The sequence below is a fragment of the Rhagoletis zephyria genome, unplaced genomic scaffold (assembly GCF_001687245.7).
Source record: "Rhagoletis zephyria isolate East Lansing unplaced genomic scaffold, Rhagoletis_zephyria_1.1 Rzeph_scaffold_02788, whole genome shotgun sequence".
Lineage (NCBI taxonomy): Eukaryota > Metazoa > Arthropoda > Insecta > Diptera > Tephritidae > Rhagoletis > Rhagoletis zephyria.
This window is the reverse complement of record NW_016159872.1, coordinates 47,061-52,882: the sequence shown is the minus strand read 5'-3', so window position 1 is coordinate 52,882 and position 5,822 is coordinate 47,061. Positions and strand designations below refer to the sequence as shown.

General features: G+C 37.2%; 1 pseudogene; it reads right to left on the bottom strand.

Moving 5' to 3' along the window:
• Nucleotides 1-980: 980 nt before the first annotated feature.
• Nucleotides 981-1,834, bottom strand: LOC108367722 (syntaxin-5-like; annotated as a pseudogene).
• Nucleotides 1,835-5,822: the final 3,988 nt, after the last annotated feature.

The window sequence follows — 5,822 nt, the reverse complement described above, 5'->3', positions numbered from 1 at the left end:
GCCGCCACGAATTGCTAGTGATCAAATTTTTTGCAAACATTAGCTTCTCTGTGTTTGTATACATAAAGGGCCCTTTTCGGGGCCGCAAAGAATTTACAAAGGGATCAAATGCTTTATATAAGCTTATCTGGGTCTACATACACAATACCATATATACGCAAAAGGTCCTTTTCAGGGCCTATAGTTTTAGCCGTTTAAAGTTTATGACATACAACAGTACGACAGTATACAACGCCTTGCTTATATAAAACATCTGCCTAGTTTTTACATGTTAAAATGATAACAAACATAACTGTAATGGATTTACTAAATTTGACGCAATTTGTATTCTTTGTTTGCAAAGACCTATAAATTGAATCCGGCATCAGATCGCATGCAATAAACGGTAACATTTCATTACGATGTATTTTTTATTTATTTGCTATTTGAAAATATAACACGTTCCCCTGATAAAGCTTTTTATTTATACATACTGACCGTTTGCTTCCTACCGGAAATGTTAAGCCGTATGCATAAAAACTAAGCAATTGCTTTTTTCTTGAAATTGCATACCTTTCACTTAAATTTGTTTGAACATAATGTTTGAATTATTAATAAACAAGCACATGTACTTATTGCCAATAAAAATTTCTATTTTTTTTAGTTTTAAACTTTTCTTTATATATTTATGATTACATAAATCGGTTATCGCTTTATTACACAGGATAATGTCTTCTTTTTATAGAAAATTTTGAAAAAAAGTGAAACTAAGTGAAGTAATTTTATTATTGGCAGGATTAGAGTCTAACCCTACGTGACTGCTTCTAAAAGCTATCGTGTTTCACGTGGCATATAAGACTTAATTTCATTATTATGTTCGTGTGATATATATGTATGTATATGAATAGGACATTATATATTTATGTATTTAAAAACCCACAACTTTAAGACCGCGCCTCTGAACTTGTTAAAATCTTGCCGTGTCACAAACATATTCGTTATTATGCAAGGAAAACTACGAAGAATATGAAAAAGAATATCAGTACTGCGAAGATCTTTATCATCAGCCAGAGATTCTTCGAAACAGTTTGGAAGTACTTCAATATTTCAGCATGCGCCGCTTCTATGTTCAATTCGGCATCTTGTATGTTTGTATCGATACGCTCCACAGTCTCCTCTTGCTCCTTAACCATATGTGCTAGTTGTTGAAATATACCGCCTAGCTCGACAATAGTCGATTCAATGTTCTGCATGGTCTCAGTCCGCTGTTGCATGTAACTATCGGAGTCATCTCAATCTCTGCTCAATCAATCAATCAATCAATCAGTCAATGCGTCTGTATTCCACTACCTCCAAGTGCACCCAGCAATGGTGTTGTATCAATTGCGGCCATGTCAATGCTTACGGCCGTATTCTCTTCGCTTAACAGCAAGGAGCCCTGTTTCGTTGTACTCGAGCGAACAGTGCTAGCAGCAATTGGTGACTGCCCGAATTGATGCCGACGCGCTTTTTTTTTTTTTTGAAATTTTCTGTACGCACTTCTAGTATCTGTTTGAAGTCGGTGCCCATGCTAGCTAATTTAGGGCCGGTTACTCAATGTCTTGTTAACACTAATCTCCGGTTAAACATTGTCATCGACGTATTCGACCCCATTCATACAACAGGGAGTCGGTAACGTCGAAAACTATGTTTAACCGGAGATTAGCGTTAACCAGACATTGAGTAACCGGCCCTTAGATTGTAACGCATACACCATGTTCGAGGAATGTAATTGCAGGTGTTTTCCCGAGCTGGTACGAAGCTGATCTTTCGAAATTTCTTGAAGACGAGCAATTTGTCTCTTGCGGTCGATCATCAAAAAGACTCTTCTTTTTGGCCACTGAAAAANCATCGACGTATTCGACCCCATTCATACAACAGGGAGTCGGTAACGTCGAAAACTATGTTTAACCGGAGATTAGCGTTAACCAGACATTGAGTAACCGGCCCTTAGATTGTAACGCATACACCATGTTCGAGGAATGTAATTGCAGGTGTTTTCCCGAGCTGGTACGAAGCTGATCTTTCGAAATTTCTTGAAGACGAGCAATTTGTCTCTTGCGGTCGATCATCAAAAAGACTCTTCTTTTTGGCCACTGAAAAAGAAAAGGTAAAGTAATATTTATAATTAAGAACACCTATTCATTTTATACTCACGCATTGTCAATTTTTCCAACTTGGCATATGCACTTGCTATGTTTTTGCCAATATAAATTCTTTTCTTTGGCATACTTCAATTGTAAGTCTCTAATCTGTTGCTCGTACATAAATTGCGTCTGCGTCAAGGTCTCTATACGATTGCCGCCTTGGTTTACATTGGCCTTATCCGACAACTGGCGTATGATAAGCTGCGCCATTTCCAACTCGTTTGACTTTTCTTTGAACTGATGTTCAACATCGGGAGCACGTTGCTGCATTACATCTAACAGCCTTTTCATTTCATACAGATGAGCCGCTTGATGTGGCCAACACCCAAAAGGTTTGTTTACAAAGTGCATTTTTGAGTAGTTGAACAAATGCCAGTGGGCAGCCAGCGGGTCAGTTGCTGGCAACAATTTGCAGACTTGGGCCAGCGTTTGTTGCGGCTGCCGGAAAAGTAGCTAAATAATGAAAGTAATTACAGTATATTTTGCTTAGCTGCACATCCTTCTTTGCACGAAAAACTTGTGCACTTAACCGAAAAAGGCACTTAAGCGAATTTTCTTTACTACTTCAATGAGGAAGGTATCCAACTCCCTATGAAACAGTTTTAAAAAAATTTAATATTTTAGGCAAAAAATATTTTTTTTCTTCATACATTTATTTTTACCGGCAAAACTGTTGATTATATAGAAAAACGTTATATGAACAGATTAAAGGAATTGTAATTTTTAATTTTTTTAAATTTGTTTGAGCAAAATCGGACTAGTGGTTCTCGAGTTATGTCAACAAAATACCACCAAAGGTGACAATTTCCCCTATATGATAGTTATATATATATCTCGATTCCTAGACGTGACCCAGCGAAACGCCGGGACACGTATAACTTGTTTTTGACCGATATAACATTTCCCGTTGGTTTCATCCCATCCCGATTTTGACTGTCGCATAGTGTAATTAATATTACGCCGTACATGATAATGAACTGTTAAATGCTGAAAACGCTTGTAACTTGTAGATCACTCAAACTTGGGTGTGCTTAATGCACTCTCTGGGCGGATGCGCTGGCAGGCATTGGGGTCTGTATAGCTATACAAACCTTGATTTTTTTTTTAATTAAGACTTAAATAATGGACTATTTTTTATTTTAAACTTACATTTAAGAAAACTCCATTCAGTGCTATAATTACGATTTGAGTTTTCCAGTTTATAAAACACAAGCGTTAATTACGTACTTAACTATTGATATTATTCTTTATTAAGTATGAATATCAGCATACATTTAAGATTAATATTATACTTCACCTACATTTTGTTCATAAATAACACATAATTATGTATATTTTATCCTCAAAATGAACTTTTTCTAATCATGAGGCGAAATTCCCCACAGTAAGTGTTGCCGTGCGCGCAAAACGAAAGCGCTGCACACAACCCAAAAGTACTCCTCGGGGACCAAATGGTGAAAAACTGCGAAAAGGTTTATTACTGTATATACTGTGATCGTTCTGCAAATTGTTACCAGCAACTGACCCGCTGGCTGCCCGCTGGTATTTGTGCAATTACTGAAAAAATGCAAATCATTATAATGATTGCAGTGTTTTAACACTTTCAGCAATTTGCATTGCATTTAATAAGTACACATTCTTTACTTTTAAACAACCAACTTACCATTTAAAATTAAATAAATAACACTTTGTAAACAAACCTTTCAATTTCGCCCCAGCTGTTCGATTCTTCTTCTTTTTCTTATTTATTATTTATTATTATTTATTCTTCTTCTTTTGACGTCATGGCCAGTTGCTCTCAGCTCGATTGGCGCAATCCTGTATTCTATCATTCTTGCCAAGCACCAAACGCAAAAATTTTCGCGTTCTGAGTACCCACAGTGAATGTAAACAAAAGTATTGTGTGACGTCAGCGTATGGGTGGATGCTGTCAAATCGACGAAGGGAGGGTTAGCGGTCCGCGAATGGCGCCACCTTCATTTTCTGCATCGTGTATACCAGGGATAGGCAGATTTTTGGCTCTTAAAGCAGTCAAAGAGCCAGCAAGTGCTTCGCAAGAGGTAAAGCAGTTCTCAGGGTGAAGAGGGTGTTAAAAATACATTACAATCATCATACATCCCCACTTTCACGACCTTCATCGCACAGCAGCTGCGGAAATACTAACAGTCAACAGCAAATTCAGCATCTCTCAAAAACTGAAATAATTATCATATATACCAGTGGTCGGCGCTTCATACCACAATTGTGGAAGATCAACTCACACGTATACTTAGTCTGCGTTCAAACACGGAAACTCGAGTTTCTTATTATCGGCGATTTCTCTTTTGGTGTTGCCCTTTGCATTCACAAACAGAAACTCTTTTGTACGCAATTGTTGTTGTCAGCTGTGAATCGCCAACTTGAATTACTCAGACGAACGAGAGCACAAAGCGTGTTTCCCGAGTACGGGCGACTCGGTACCCGTGCCCTTTCCTCGTCGCTCTCTCCCCTACAAGCTTCGAGTTTCCGCAACAAAAGTTTTCGTGTCTGAACGTCGACATACGCTCTATCGTTTAGTCGTTGGCTAGAGAGCAACGAATCAACATCGTGTTTGGATGTTGCGATTTGTTTCTTATATGCAAAAATGCCTTGCGAGAAATATTAGATGCTTGAAAATCTTTTGGTGACATGCAATGCCTTTTGTGCTATAAGTCATTTAAAATATTTATTTATTTACAGTCTACAAAGTCAAATGCTTCTTACAGACTAATTAATTAATTAAAAATAGAAAATAATTGGAGCTTAAATCTATCCAAACTTGCACTAAAATCGAGATCTTCGTAATATCTGTTACATAGCCGAATTGATCTACTGATTGGCTCATAGAACGCATAACTAAAATTTGAATAAACTGGCTAACAATGGACAATTGATGTGCTCATTCATGACATTATATGCAAAAATAAGGGACGAACAAATTCTTCTTTCACGAAGAGTTTGGAGCCCCATCAACTTACGTCTGGCAGTATATGATGCAAGGCCATTCTGCCAATTAAGTTTGAAATAAGCAATTTTAGTGAACACTCTTTGAACCATTTCGATTTTTGCTGACTGAGTATCGTAGTACGGATTCCAAATGAATGAGCAGTATTCAAGTCTACTTCTTACCAACGAAACATAGAGCGACTTCAAAGTCAAAGGATCTTTAAAGTCCTCAGAGTTCCTCCTTATGAAACCAATCATGGCAAATGATTTGGCAATAATAAAGTCAACGTGCTTAGAGAAGGAGAGCTTCGAGTCAAAGTAAACACCTAAATCCTTCATCTCAAAGGTGCGGAATAAATCAAAGTCATTCAATTTGTAATTAAATTGAATGGTGTTATTAATTCTTGAATATGTTACAATAAAACATTTATTCCCGTTTAAAAACAAGCTATTCATGGTGCACCATTCTTCAAAGCTATTAAGATCACGTTGAAGTTTAGCACAGTCCGACAGGTCTCGAACTCTAAGAAATAATTTAACATCGTCAGCGAAAATTAAACTTTTAGCGAATTTAAATTGATACGGCAAGTCATTAATGAATATAAGCAACAAGAGAGGTCCACAATGAGTCCCTTGTGGGATTCCTGACCAGGCATTAACAAGCAAACTTGATTTCGTAGACCCAATTGTAAC